The 16,072-nt window shown below is 40.8% G+C and overlaps 1 long non-coding RNA gene across 1 annotated transcript in view; it reads left to right on the top strand.

Annotated features, from left to right (window-relative positions):
- Positions 1 to 16,072, top strand: part of LOC141462909 (uncharacterized) — a 99,230-nt gene that overhangs the window by 69,488 nt on the left and 13,670 nt on the right. Inside the window, exon 3 of the long non-coding RNA XR_012463225.1 lies at positions 12,343 to 12,477. This is a non-coding gene — a long non-coding RNA (uncharacterized lncRNA). The remainder of the gene's footprint in view (positions 1 to 12,342; positions 12,478 to 16,072) is intronic.

Raw genomic sequence — 16,072 nt, 5'->3', positions numbered from 1 at the left:
AAATGACTTGGTTACATCAAGTGGGAAGAAACACTGATATAAAGTATTTTGATACACGGGTTTAACAATAGTTCTTGGTGGCAATATGAGGAGTCTTAGATTACAGTAATATTGCTGTCTAGGTGAATTCATATTTTCTGTATTTAAGGTTTCTTTGGAAGAACAAAACAAAAGTCTATTTAAAGTAAAACCTTTTTTTAAAATTGCTTGTTTTTATCTGCTGCCTAAAATACTTGAAGGTGCTGAAGTACAGACTTTTTCTACCCTACTGTATTTACCAGTGTGCGCCTGGTTGGGCTGACCTATAGACAAATGATATGCTGGTTTCCATCTACTACTTTCACGTATGTTTTAGGATAAATTCTGACCTTGAGTAAATTTACACTGCTTTGTAGCAGTGGAAGATGAGGATCTCGCTGCCTGAGTAGATTCTTAATTTGTGTAGTTTAGCAGAGGACATGTTTATAGTTCAAAAAATAAATAATTCAGAAGACTGTGTCTGGTTTGTGTTGACTGTTTGGAACCCTACTTAAAAATTACTGATTCAATACTTTCACTTAGTAGCAGCTAACTATTACCTACGTGAACTTTTACAGCGTTACGACTTCTTTAGTAATGTTCGTATTCTGTATCGTGGCTTGATTAAACATTTCATATTATAACAAGACATTTGGAGGCTAATTTTAATAGTGCTTGTGTTGGCTCTTTGAAAGTATTGAAAAACATAACCCTCAAAAAGATTGTCGCTACTGGAGTTGAGGAAAGACCTGACCTCTGTTATTCATACCTGCTAACGCAGAAAGTCAAGAAGAATACACCGACATATTCCTCATTTAATATATTATGAGGCTGTTAGAAACTTTGGTTGATGCCATAGAGCAGAAAACTCTTTCAAGTGTTTAAAATCTTATCAGGGGTGTTAAACTACCCACAGCAGTTGCACAGATCTCAGGTCACTGAGAATTAAGGACATTCTTTTCTGTTTTTCAGATTATCTTGATGCTATTAAGAAATTATTGAATTATTAAGAAATAATTCTTGTTGCCCAGACTGGAAATGTTTCCATCTGTTCTCTGAAATGGAGCAGTAGCTAAAATAAGTATTTCCTAATGCACTTGTGTCTTTGTGTATGGCCATGGTTTGTTGATGCCCTCTTACACCGAGACTCCTAATCTTCAGTTCCTTCAGTGGAGGTCCTGTTCATCACACTTGTTGATCACCTTATTAATCCAAAGCGAGGGTGAAAGTAGAATTTTACACAGTTATTTTAGGTCCCAGCTTTTGTTTAGGTGCGTTTGCCACGTATTTGGGAAGTGCCCTCTTGCAGCTGTCAAATTTAAAGCAAGTTTGCATGAGGTTGAAGATGCGCTTTGGTCCTTAGGCTTCAGCTCACCGGTGGTATCTCGGCGCTTGGTTTGAATAGAAATCTTTTTATCTACCAGATTAGCAGTTGCCAAGGGATCCGATTGTCCCATCCGTTTCAATCTAGCGTAATTCAGTAGGAATTTAAAGTTTTTTCTCCTTGAACGGCTGTCTCGGTACTCTCTTTGGGAAATGAATTCTGTCATCTGGAAGCTCCCGTTAACTCCTTCCTATCAGCTGTACCTTTGAGCTAGAGAAGTTTGCAAGTACAGAAAAGGAAACCAAAAGCTTCAGGGGTCAGAAATTTTCTCTCATTTTAAGCCTAAATCCAGGTAAGTGTAAAAACATGCTAAGAATGAAGGAACTGGGACACGTACCTTGTGGTTTCTGCGAAGAAGGAAAAAAATCTAGTCATTAAATTAGACCAGTTGACACTGTGTAATTCACTGTTCTTAGATCCATACAGAATTGTAAGGCTATACTGCTATTACACTTCCATTTTTTAATTATTAAATTAAGATAACTTGCAAAGCAATTAGAAGTGTTTAACTTCTTGTTAATGTCTGGAGGCCTTAAACAATTTAAGTCTTTTCCGTTGCATATTAGCAGCTTCTTTGGCTTGAAAGAGTTTGGGTTTTTTTTTTTCTGATAGAGAAAATTTTACATAAAATCTTGTAATAAAACCCCCCAAATTTAGGTGTAACCAAGTTGTCTGTTGACTATTACTGAAAACCGTGTCCTTTTTTGTCTGTGTGCTCTGCTGATGTGCAGAGCTGGCTAAGATGAAGGTAGGGAAATTCATTTGTTGGCTGCTCTAACGTACGAAACGCTTCTCTTGATCTCTGTGTGACAGCTCTAATACAGCTGTTGAGTGAATTGCTTCCCGAAAAACACTTTAGAAGCAAAAAACCTAACGCACTTTATGTTTTGAATTTACAACGTAGATTTTGGAATGTGACAAACTTAGAGACAAGAGTTAAATCTGTGATTTTTTTAAAGGTTTTGTTGGTATTGCTATAGCTTTTTTCTTTAGTCATAGAACCATAGAATGGTTAGAGTTGGAAGGGACCTTCAAGATCATCAAGTTCCAACCCCCCTGCCATGGGCAGGGACACCTCCCACCAGACCAGGTTGCTCCAAGCCCCCTCCAACCTGCCCTTGAACCCCTCCAGGGATGGGGCAGCCACAGCTTCTCGGGACAACATGGGCCAGGCTCTCACCACCCTCACAGCAAAGAAGTTCTTCCCCACATCTCATCTCAATCTCCCCTCTTTCAGGGTCAAACCCTTCCCCCTCCTCCTATGGCTCCCCTCCCTCATCAAGAGACCCTCCCCATGTAGTCCTTCAACATATATTTGTGTATTTAACTTAAAAAATGTGGGTTTTACCCTCTCCTGTTGTTGATTTACTGTCAAACTTCTTGATAACTTAAATGCTTGCTTTCACTGTCCCCTCTTTTTCTTGCCTAATAGAGCAGACGTGGGATAAAACATGGCATCTAAGTTTGTGGAAGTTTTGGGAGGGAGGGGGGAGTGGGTTTTGGGGGGGGAGTTGCTAAGGCAATTCTTTCTAGTTTTGGTTTCATCCTCTTCCCCCAGAAGCTATTTGGTTATCTCAGTAAACCAAAGCCATAGTAAATTTATGATGCTGTGTAATAAGTTTTTTTATGAAAAATTCTTATAAGTTTTTAATAACATGATGTTTCCTCTGGTTTTTCATTTGCGGTTTGACCGGCTGACACTTTGTCATACTTCAGTAACTTTAACTTTTAGCTTGGGAACCCGCCGTGTTTATTCTTATTGGGGAATTGCTCAGAGTAAAAAGAACGTGAAATTTTATCAAAGAAAAATTTCTCACTTCTGTTTTGCATTATAAAGTGTGCAAAGCAGAGCCATAAAGCAGTTACATGCCTCTGTCCGCTCATTATTACCCTTGAGCCTGCATAATCCTCTATCGCAAAGTACTGCATTAAAATGGGAATTGGAAGATACAAAACTTTTCGATTCGCAGATCGCTACAAATAAAAAAAACTTTAAAAACAGTCAAACAGCTGCTTTTGAGTGCAAAGGTATCAGCAGCCGTTTATGTTTGGTTTGGGAATTAGTCTTTTTTTTTTTTTCCCCGGTGATTAAGAACCGTGTAGCGAAGGTTCTCGCTGCCTCCGTGGTAGCTTTATACCAGCTCTTTTTCAGTCCTCAAAATGCTGAGTATGTGCTTCAGCATCTTTGTTAGGATATCGAACTGAGTATCGGAACCTAATTAACTTACAGCTATCGGATGATTCTTATGATCAACTTTGCTGTAGGAGATGTTTAATGTGCTGCTTTGTCTGTGTCAGCTGTAGCTAATACCACAGCCACCGCCGCAGAATTCGAGGATTATTTTTTTCCAGTTGCAACCCATTGCAAGGAGACATCCTGCCAGAAAGGGACGGCAGAAAACACCGCTGATGCCCAAGTCCCAGGGCGGTCCGAGCTGCTACCTCCCTAAAACTCTTACAGCGGGGTGGCATCCTGCTTTGGGAAAACAGGCTTGGGTTTGGTCACCCTGATTTTTGCGATGTCAGGGAATCCCACCAGTGACCCAGGCTAAGTCTACCAGTGAGACCATTGTACTGGAGCACTGCGTCCAGCTCTGGAGTCCTCAGCATAGGAAGTGTGTGGACCTGTTGGAACAAGTCCAGCGAAGGGCCACAAAGGGGCTCCAAGCGCTGGAGCCCCTCTGCTGTGAGGACAGGCTGAGAGAGCTGGGGGGGTTCAGCCTGGAGAAGAGAAGGCTCCGGGGAGACCTTCGAGCCCCTTCCAGTCCCTCAAGGGGCTCCAGGAAAGCTGGGGAGGGACTCTTGATGAGGGAGGGGAGCCATAGGAGGAGGGGGAAGGGTTTGAGCCTGAAAGAGGGGAGATGGAGATGAGATGTGGGGAAGAACTTCTTTGCTGTGAGGGTGGTGAGAGCCTGGCCCAGGTTGCCCCGAGAAGCTGTGGCTGCCCCATCCCTGAAGGGGTTCAAGGCCAGGTTGGAGGGGGCTTGGAGCAACCTGGTCTGGTGGGAGGTGTCCCTGCCCAGGGCAGGGGGGTTGAAACTGGATGGGCTTTAAGGTCCCTTCCAACCCAAACCATTCTATGATTCTGTGATTGTGGATTGCTTGGTCATTTGCTTGGAAATACTGTCTGATGTGGCTGAAATCTTACAGTCTTTACGTTCTTTAACGTTGGTGGGAAGATGGCTGTGATTCTGGCTATGTGAAGGTGGTGGGACTGCTGACGTCCAGCCTGCTTCTGGGGAGAACAGTTCCTTAGTGCCAGCCTGGAGAGAAGCAGGGACTTGGTGTGGATTAGGAGAACTTTCTCATTCTTGCTTTGGATGCACAAACTACCAGTTTAGGTATTTGTCTATTTTGAGGTTTTTAACTGAAAAAGTCTTATGTGACTACAAACATTTCCGTATCCATCACTTGCTTAATGTGACCTGTGACCGTACCCCTCAGCGATGTTCTCCGCCAGCTGCAGCTCTCTCTACTCAGCTCTAACGTCGTCACCAGCCTCCCTGGAGGAAGGTGCTTTCCTTATTCTGCTTCTCTAAACTAGGTGAGAGCTGAGGAAATCACTGGGACAAGTTTTCCCCTCATGACACTCCACAGAGAGAATCTAAAGAAGTGGAGAATCTTATCCAGGGGGTGAGTAGCAGGAGAGTGAGTTCAGCTGGTGTCAGGGTGAGGTGTGTGTCGTGGTTTAACCCCAGCCAGCAAATGGGACCACGCAGCTGCTCACTTGCTTGCCCAGTTGGGATGGGGGAGAGAGTCGGGAGAGTAAAAGTGAGGAAGAACTCGTGGCTTGAGATGAAGACAGATTAATAAGTAAAGCAGAAGCCGTGCGGACAAGCAAAGCCAAAGGTGGAATCCATCCCCTGCTCCCCATGGGCAGGCGAGTGTTCAGCCATCCCCGGGAAAGCCGAGCTCCGTCACATGTAACGGTGACTTGGGAAGACAAATGCTATCACTCTGAACATCCCCCTCTTCCTTGTAGGTGATCTCCAAAGGTCCCTTCCAATCCCTACCATTTTGTGATTCTTCTTTGCCAACTTTATACACTGAGCACAATGCCATATGGTATGGAACATCTCTTTGGCCAGTTGGGGTCAGCTGTCCCAGCTGTGTCACCTCCCAGCTTCTTCTGCCCCCTCATCCTACTCACTGGTGGGGTGGGGTGAGGAGCAGAAAAGGCATTGAGAACGTAGCAACGACCAAAACCACCAGTGCGCTACCATACTATCCCCATCCCAAATCCAAAACGTAGCACCACACCAGCTGCTGGAAAAAAAGTTAATTCCATCCCAGCTGAAACCATGACAGCGTGTTACCATGTTTTGGAGAGGACTTGAGCAGATGAGGAAGAGTTTCAGGACCGTTCTAAGCACAGGTCGTCTGCTGCTTGGTATGTGGAGGGGATTGGACCCACGAGCAAAAGTGTGGAGAGGAGAGGAGAGGAAAAAGTGAAGGAGCAAGAGGAGTTGTTGGTAAGAGAGTGCAGGAACCACCCCTGAAGGCATCACAGCTGCTTCTGCCGGAAGGGAAGACATGCAAGAGGATTTGCGCTCTACTCCTATGTCAGAAACAAATGGGAGGCGCTGAGGTAGAGCCACCAAGCTCCATGACTTCTCTAGACATCCCTTCACCACCTCCTTGAGAGTGTGGTGGTTGTGGCTTGTCCAGCACGAGGTTCTCAGAGCTGGGAGCATTCCAGCAAGTTTGTGGTGGTGACTGGTGACCTGCTCTGCAGAAACCCTTCCGAGGGCAGGCTGGAGTCTCATTGACCATGGGCTGTTCCTGCGCCCTGTAGTCGTAGGCTACTGTCAAATCACTTTTCTCTGCTTAAAAAATTTAGAATTCTTGCTGTAGTAGTAATCAGATAAAAATTGCATTTTTTTGTGCCTTTTTACTTGATTCTTGTTTAGGTTTTTTTATATTTTTTTATCTTATATAATGTGCATGTTATGTATTTGTATAAAACATTATATAGATATTAATATTTTTATATTTCAGTGCAGATTGTTGTTCAAAGTGGGATTTCTGGAAAAATTCAGCTCTGCCAAATTCTGCAGCAAGTATAATTATTTTTATAACCACAGCAGTGGCCAGAACAATACATGACGTATGTATCAATAATTGCCCAAGGTCAACGTAAAGCTTCCAAATTAGTAAATTCATTAAGACAACATGAGTTCTTACATACGTTTATATATTAACTATTGTCTGAGGTATTTTTCTCATCTCTGCCCTTTTCCCAAATTCATCAGGCTTCAGGAAACCGTGCAACAAAGACGTGAGTTTTATTAGTCTTTTAAGAAGTTGGGTACCTTTTTCCCCAATGACATTTGGTACGTTTGTCATTAAAGCAGCTTAATAATATTTCCCATGTCTTAATGCTACTTGCAGCGGGTGAGATAGATAGATAGATAAATATATATATCTAAATATCAGAGGAATGTTTGATGATGTAGTACCACCGTGCTTAGAAATAACTTAAAAACAGACTTCATTAAATCTATCAAAGCTTTCTGAAAAGTCGCTCGATCCTAGGCTAAATTTTTAGAGAATTTTGATCTCCGTCTATGAATAAATAAGTTTGATAATTTTAAAATGATCAAACAGATTCAAATAGTAGGGCATTTTATATAAATATAGACTCAGTAGTGATCCAATGTGAATTATATTAAACTCAGTGGGAAACCATCTATTAACCTTAGCAAGAATAGAATTAGAATTCCAGAAACTGCATTCTGCTTCAGGAGTCCTCTGCCAGGGGATTATTAAAATACCGTCCTGATAGTTTATGAATGAATTGGACAATTAGTAGTACTAATTAGTAGCGACGTCAGCTTGAAAGGACTACTTAGAGGAAGCGCGAGGGTGACTGTTCCTCGACGGTGAAGGAGGTGGCCTCCAGCAGGCAGCGCGGTAGGTGCTGGGTGGTGAAAGGCAATTCCTTCGCTAGCTTAATTTATTTTGAATTTTTTCAGCCTTCCTCAGCCCATCTCAGACGGGATGTTTGCTGTAGTAATCACTGTCCAGGCTTTTCTGCAGCACGACAACATTTAACACCTTGTAAGGCGTTACGGAGACACGAAGTAATGGAATCCACGTGTATGGTGACTTTGGTTATCATTTTCCTGGGAGATTAACACCCTGGAGCTATAGAGGGATGATAGAAGCAAAGAATATGGAAAGCGTGAGCGCTCCGGTGCTGGCGTTGGTCACATCACTAAATAAGCAAAGAGTAAAATTCAACATATTAAAATTATCAGCTCAGCAATCAGTAGTGGTGAAAGCTGTTCCCTGACCTTCCTTAAGGCACTTCCTCCTTAGGAAGCTCAATGATGAGAGGATTGTGAAGCCACAACCTTTTTGGGGTTTTTTTTCCTTCTTTTTTTAATTTGCTTCTTTAAGAGTTTCCAATTATCTCTTACCTGAACAATTAGAACAAAAAACCCACATTTATACGTGGTGGTGTTCGTGGACCTGGGTGGGGTGATTCCTTTCTTTGCGAACTTCAGATGTACAACGTAATATTTCAGATTTAGGAGAAAACAGATTGCTCTGCCACCAGCATTGGTTGAGTCCAGACCTGAAGAAAATTGATGGGAAGAGTCTGTGCTGGACACCAGTTATTGAGTCCTCCTCCCGTCGACTGCCGTGGCAGCGTTTTGGCTTACGTGAGAGTTGAAAATAATCAAGATTTGCCAGTTATGGAGAATCGTGCCAAGAGTTTTTTTAAATAAGAAATAACAGAGTTTAGAAAAGTTTATGTTATTTTCTTTTTGGAGGATTTAATTTTAAACAACGGCATAATATCATGTCTGAAAGAAGGCACTTTATTATGTGAGGATAAAGTATCACGAGGCAAAAATATAAACTTGCTTGCTGCATTAAATTTCTTCTTTCCTAAGGAGTTGGAGGCTTTGGATAACAGTTTAATTTTAAAAGCCCAGGTATCCTTTTCTTCCGCTCCTTGTGCGGTTGGTGTGTTTATTCAAGTATTTCTTGAGCAGCTGAGGTGCTTACGCTGTGTTCTTCAGGAGGCAAAAAGCTTACAGTCTTGGTGTCAACACAATTGTATTTATATAAAATAATCCGGATATAGAAATGAGCATGTTCTGGTGGGATGAGTTCGCTCTCACCTATGGAAGAAGGGTTTCGGCACGGCACGGTGGCGTACGAGCAGCTGGAGGACAGCGCGGTTCTGGCGACTGCGGGACAGTGTTTGTTCCTCATCTACGTCAAGCGTCACCGAAAAATGTACGTTAATATAAATAGAATGCAGATCACATTTGTTATTGGCCTTTACGCACTTTGTGAATATGTTTTTGAGGCTGTTTCTGCAAGTCGTATGCATTACGAAGTACAGGAGAGGTTAAAAGCCACGATCTAGGACCACTGCCCACCTTGATGAATTCTCTTTATTAGTTTCCAATCTCAAGAAACGATGCAACGGACGCATAAAACCATGTACAAATTCTGTACTCTCACGTGTAGGAAGAAAAAGAGGACTGTGTGCTCTTGCTGATAGTGGAAGACAGTATTCCAATCAAAAGAAAAAGATCGGGTTTTTGTCTTTTTTTTTTTTTTTTAAAAAAAAAGTATATGACTGTTATGAAGTTGTGCCATGGACCTTCCTTCAAGTGGGTGACAGCTGAGTTTGCAGTTGGGCTGGTGGGGAGAGGATTGTTTCTCTCGTCTGTCACGGTTGTTTTATCAAACGTATTTGTATTTTGTATGTCAAGGCTTTACGGTAGCCATAGAAATCAAGAAGAACATGGATTAACATCCTTCTCTCCCCATTAGAGCGTCTCTTGTGCTGACAGCTGGCTCTTACCCACCTTTTGAAATACCGCTGTGTTCCAGGTAGAGACAACTACAGAAAGAAATTCAGTTATTTATTAGTTTACAGGAGTAATGGCTAAATAATTTTTTTCACTAATTCATTCTTTTGTACCTCTAACAACGTTTGCTTAGGGAAAAAAAAGGAAGGGAAAAGACAAATTGGTATTATACGGAATTACAATTATTTGTTTATCATCTCAGTTCTCATCAGTTTCACAGTTATCTCTATATTAAATTAAAGATCAGTGAAGGAGAAAAGTAGATTACATTTCCATTGTGAGCTAGAGAACAGAAATGCATGTACAACAGGTATGCAAAGCGGCTAATGGAAATAAATCACAAGTTTTTAAAATGCTGTGTTACAGATGAACGACAATAATTTTTTAGTTATCCATGAATTTTGATTTCTAAGATGGCTTCACAAAACCAAAATAAATCAGAACGCGTGTTTATTGGAGAGAACCTTTAGTTTCCCTCCCTTCCAGGTCCAGATCTCGACTATTAACTTCATCAAAATATCAAGAACGAGGAAGCAGAAAACATATTACTGTTTAACGGAGAAAAACCCGGGGAACTGCTTGCCATAGCAACCAGCAGTTCGGTGCGAGGAGTGCGGTGGTACCCGGGCCTGCACTCTGCTTCCCTCTTTATTACCCAGCCTCGTACGCGGGAATGATTTTCTTTATAGTCGGCAACTGATCTATTTGTCAATTTGATTGTTTTCCTTCCATTTTTAAATTGCCAGGTGAAGATTGCATGTATGCTGCTTCTGAAGAGTAGCATGCGCCTTCCCTGTCAAAACCCAGGCTTTTTATAAAATAAAAGTCTTTTCACAGTTGTAAGATATATTATTAGTACTTGGCACTTTCTTTATGAAAGTATCACACGTGCGGGATTTATAGGATTGAGACTATTGATTAAATGGATGCCTCTGATTTTCTTCTCTTGGCAATTAAAAATCCATTGCTGTCTTTTTTTTTTTGTTGTTTTTTTCCTGTAACTGGAGACACACACAAAACCCCTAGCAAGTATCCCTTCCTGCATCTTCTCTCTTCAAAGCTCCATCCACTCAAGTGACACCGTTGCCAAATCTGAAAACTGTTAGTGTGTCAGCCTTATAGCTGTATATCACATACGTAAAACAAATATGTTAGTATGTCAGCCGTAGAGCTATATATCACGTAAGGGAAACCGATGTGTTAGCATGTTACCCCCTATAGCTAATTTTTAAATGAGCTTCTCTAAAAGACCTGCCTGTTGTTATTGTATTTCTTTTCGCTTTAATGTTTTTCGCTCAGTGTAGCGGGTTGTCAGGCAGTTAAAAAGGCATTTTTGAAGTTGTAATAATACGGGCGACTTGTCATACAAAAGAACAGTACGTTTGGAAAAGGCCATATGTTCGTGCCAAGGTAGTCGTGGCAGGTAGGATATTTGCGTCTTGTTTTCTTAATGTCATCTGTTGTAACTTCATTTGCTCCAGACACCGTGTCTAGGAAATAGTCGGATAATAGGTGTGGATTCTAATCAGTAAGGAAAGCAAGATTATTATTTCCAACTTTATGGAAATTCTTCTTATTATTATTCTAGATTATTATTTCCAGCTTTATGATGACTAGTCGGGTACTCAAAATAGATTTTTTTAGACATGCTTACCTGCTCTTTGGTGTTACAACAGTTAAAATTTAGAATTAGGATCGTACATTTTGAATATGTAGGCAGCTAAATATTACTTTTATTTAAACAGTGAAATATACTGAAGTCTTTCTGTGAAAGCAGGAGATGAGAAGATATTTTCAATACTGCAGTATTCTAAAATAAAATGAAATGAGCAAATACAGTGAATTTCCCCAAGCGCTTTGAACTGGCGTGAGCCAAATTCACCGCTGCTCTTTCCACTCCGGGTTATTCATTCCCGTACACGTGCCGTGCCTTCCTAAGCGTCTCGTCCAGCACAAGCATCCCTCCAGCCGCAGGGATTAGGGAACCGATCTAGGTTAAGACTAATCCATCAGAAATACACAAATCGGCTCCTTTATCTGATTCCCTGGGCCAGTGGTGGCCTCCGCGGAGGAGAGGGAGCAGCCCCCAACTGCAGCGCCTGGAGCAGGAGGAACCTTTCAGCAGAGGGTTGAGTTGTGCCCTCTTAATATAATTAGGGGCTACACGTAGGGGATTTTCTTCTCAAGAAGGGTCCCAAGAAAATGAAGAAGTAAGGGAAAAAAATCTGATGTCCCCATAGCTTTCCGCTGAGGAGCGGAGAGCCCTGATTTGAGCCAGGTCTTCTGGATGGATTGAGGTTCCAGGTCTAGATTGGGGAAACCTGAAAGTCCTCTGATCCCTGTAGTTATCCCTGGCAAAGATATTTTTGCCAACTATTTGTGCTGGTTATAAGAACAAAATTAAGTACAAAGCTCTGGTTAGGCTGCGTTCACGATTCTCCATCACATGTTCAAGTCACAGAATTAGTTAAAGCTGTGTTTGTTCCAGGGGAAAAATCTACCCTACAAGTCTAAAATCTACTTTCAATGCTACTTTCGAAGCTACTTCGGGTTTTTTATGTTAATTTATATATGTGTGTGTGTTTGTGAGTGGATAAATATGGAGAGGTGCATATATAAATTAGATATAAATAAGGAAAACTGCGTGTCTCTTTTATAATTTTAGTTCTCTGAAGTTTTATGGTGGATCTTCTCAAGAATATGTCATTAAAAAGTCCTTTTATCCTTTCTCCAGCCGTGTAGGCTCTATTTCTAGAGCCTTAAATTCTGTGGACGTGTAAAGCAGCAGAGGCTGTGGCCAGAGTTGGACCCTACCCTTGGACAGTAGGGTGGTCTTCTGAGATCCTTCTAGAGGGCAGTTCAGAATACAGCTGCATTTAGGATCAGATTAGGTTAATTTGGTTAAAATCACAGTTTGGACTCTGCCTTTCTTCACTGAGTACTGAGAGAACCTGGATAAACTCACCGGTCGAGTTCAATGTTTGCTTTTGTGAATACACCCATGTTTTTTGTTAGAGGAGCCCTGTGGTCTGCGTGAAGCACAGGTATTGATAACTTGTCTTTCTGCAAGTCTTGGTTTAGTACAACGTGTGGTGTTTTTTGCAGGAAGAAGAGGCTTTATCACAACAAAACACAAGAACCGTAAAGACTTGAAGAAACAGCACTTCTCTAATTCTTTCCAGAAGTTCCGAGACCCACCGAAACCTGGTGGATCACCTCCACCAGTCTTCCCGATTTGAGGTAGGTGAATTTGCTCTTTGTCACTCTTCCTGTGACATATATATGGATAGTAAACACAGTGATTTCCAATTTTAAAATTATTTCTTGTGTTTTCTTTGATGCGTCAGGAGATAATGATGGGATTTCAGTAGGCTGGTGTTAGAGGCAGTGTTGTCTCTCTGGCGGTAATGTAATGCCACCGCTAGAAATTAATGATACTGTGTTTGGTTGGAGTATTATGGAGGATGATGCAATTGCTAAATAACATTTTGTGTGACTTTTCCACTTAACAAAATAAAAATAGCAATTATTGAAAATAAAATCAGACCGGATGCTTGTAAAGAGGTTGAGTTTTTGCCATTTTTTCCGAGCACGGAGCCCATGGCTCTGATTTGGAATATACTCTTTTGGAGGAGTGTTTTGCAGTTACGCTACAGGATAAATAGGAAGAAGGACCTGAGAAACAGCCAATAATCAAGATATAAATTTAAAACCTACCTGCAGAAAAGAGGGAACTGGCTGAGTGCCATCCTCTCTCACTAGTCTTTTGTGACAGCAATGATGGCAAAGTTATTGAGTTTGTTTCTGTTACTGGAAGATCATTTTTTGGTATTTTTCATTTTTTTTTCCTTACGAAAAGTAGAGTATCTTTAATTTTAGATACATCAAATAACCATAGTTGTAAGAATATTGCATGTATCTTAAGAGATTAGATGGGGACAGGATTTTTTTTAATCTGTTAGCACAGACTTGTTATGTAAATAGAAAGCTCACAAAGGGAATGAGACAGCACATGCACTGAAAAACAGATGTCTCTGTCCAGAAATACATACACCATTAGATTCCTGCAACTTGGTGAGAACTCATCGGGAAGTTTATTGTTATGGAGATGTACGTGGTAGAAAAATAAACATCTTGTAGTCACCGTGTAAGTCCTGTACTTATCTCTGAATGATAAAAATAAACCGGTCTTTTTCACGCATGGTGCCGTGCTATTTAATAACAGCTAGGACAGCCTGTCACTGTCACCTTCTTGTTTTAAATACCAGACTATAGAAGCAGAAGTACTTTTTTCTATGTCAAGTGTCCATTTTTTTTTAATTGAAAGAAAAAAAAAGTAATCCTTTGCAGATTTTTTACAAACGCTTATTTCGAATTCTTTATGACAAAAACTGGTAGTTCCTAATCGGCAAAGAAAATAGGAAGGCTGGTGAAAAGGAGGATTTGCCCAAGGCGTTCAGGAGGGGAAAAGCAACGCGGAGCCTATTGAATTAGCCACAGAGATTCGCTGGGCTCGCCGTATAGGAGCCTTGTGATGATCCCCGGTAGTCTAAGCTTAGCATTTATAAAACTATACTCCGTAGCTGGTCATCTGTGTCTGCGGTGCTAGTATTTTGATGCTAGTAAATTTGTAAATGGCAGATGCATAATTAAAGTAATGTTTATTTTTTTATCAGGAGCTTTAATTACATCTTTCCTTACACGTTTCCATTTCCGTATGCTCGGTACGGACAATTTTGATCATTCAGTTATTGTTACTATTTTATTTAGACACAAGTTAAAAATCTGGTTATTTATTTGAATTCATTTTAATAACGCTTTTCTGTAGATTTCTGGAGGCCTTTATTAGAGGCTTCTTTTCCTGATGCTACATCAATGCTTAGCCCTGTCCATGTGACCCAGTTATTTTAAGCCCCAGTATGACTTAGCTTTCGTTCTTGGGCTATTTCATCCATCTATTGAAATTGTTTCCAGTAAATTAGTTTTACAGTGTTTGCTGTGATTAGCATTATATGCTCAAGGGAAGCTCTTCATAAAAATGTCTCTTATCAATACCTTTCAGTGTGTTTAAACATTAATAAATAATTTTATCTGAAGAATGTAATATCCATAGTGAAATTACGATCTAAAATATATTTGTATGCAAATTCTTTAATGGTGGGCTATGCCATCTTTCTATTTGTTTTGTTACTGTAAAGATAAGGTATGTTATGAAGCCATGGATCCTTATTTATCTCTAATTTTATGAATAACCTACGTAAAAATGTTCATTCTTAGAAATATTTCATGCACCTTATATACAGCCGAAACAGGTTAAAAATTCCTGTCATTTCTACAGTTGACGAATAAATTCTTATGTTTCAATTATGCCATTTATATGTTAGATTTTAAGATTTTTAAGATTTCTGGAGCAAATTAGCAAACGTTGGCATTCAGTTCTAAGCTGAAGCAAATGGCTGAGGCCCAGTGGTAGGAGCCCAACCCTGTGGGTCCTGTGGATGCTTCAGAGGAGAAGGTTCAGTGTGTCTCCAACTCCATGGGTACATCCATGGGACTGAATGGACCTTGTTAGCACTCTAGATACATAAAAACATTCCGTATTAAGAACAGGTAAGCCCCGTGATGTTCGGAAGCACTAAATGTATGGTGTTTAAACATGGAAGCTCTCTAGTGCCCCAATCTTTAAGAAAATCTAGACATATATTTCATAGGGGCGTAATTTTCAAAGTGATACTGGTTGGGGAAGAACTTTAGCAATCTTAAGTAGTAATATGAAAAAACTATTCGCTGAAAGGCTCTTCTGGGTTGGTGAGTGCAGTCTGGAACAACCAAGACTCTCTGGTACCCATTTTTGCAAAACTCTGTGCCCCAATTTTGCCCTTAAATTGGGAAGTGCTGATCAACTAATAACTCAGGTAAATTAGTGGTACTAATGAAGACAGTGGAAGCCAAGCACCAGGTCATCACCAAGAAAGAAAAAAGGTTTTGCTTATAAGCTTGACTAAGATACTTTAATAATCATAGTAAATACTCTATTTGGGATTTGCAGCCAATGTACTTTATGTGACTTCTGTGCTTATATCCTGGTTTTTTGGCTTGCCTGAAATTTTTCATTCGCGTTTTGTATTAACGGGTTCTCTTTTAGGGGAGAAGTTTTTAACAAGAACCAAGACCTTTCCTATGATGACAAATGACTTAAAAGAGATTCCGAATACGTGATCTGTAAATCAGAATAAACTCATTAGACTTCCTGTAGGATTCAAAAAACATTGATTGGCTGTGTTACGTCTGTTTTAATTGTAGATTTTTTTTTTTAAAAAAAGTAAAATCCCCAATAATTCTGAATTGGTTAAGTGTGTATTTCTAAGCCCTAACTGTGCCTTTCCTGAGTCCTCAGGCTTTCCGGTGTAAAGCTGTAAAGGCCTACATTAACTCTTTTGGATATGCCTTTAACCTAATGAGCTCCAATCCATTTCGCCTCTAAAAGAACTAATTAATTGACTTAGAGTCCTGCAAAGACTGGTAGCTCCTTTCAGCGTCAGAGAAACTGAGACTGGCACCATCGAAGCCTGAGCGAGTGGAGGATTGCGGGTACATTTTTGGGGGTGATTCTTAAGGAAACGTCTGGAGAACAGGCAGATGTTACGGAATGACCCAGGCTGGGTTTCAGCTGGGGGTTCACTGGTACGTGTGGACCTGTGTAAAGACTAATTTCATGGCCCATCAGCAATACCAGTGGAACCTTTCGCGTAACGAACCCCATTTGCGGTATTGTAACTCTTCACAGCCTAGACTCTGTCGCTGAAGGTTTTTAGCATGCATCGGTACAACCCAA

Source organism: Numenius arquata, chromosome 3, assembly GCF_964106895.1.
Source record: "Numenius arquata chromosome 3, bNumArq3.hap1.1, whole genome shotgun sequence".
NCBI classification, from domain to species: domain Eukaryota; kingdom Metazoa; phylum Chordata; class Aves; order Charadriiformes; family Scolopacidae; genus Numenius; species Numenius arquata.
The sequence above is the reverse complement of the archived record's forward strand: the minus strand, read 5'-3'. Positions and strand labels throughout refer to the sequence as shown.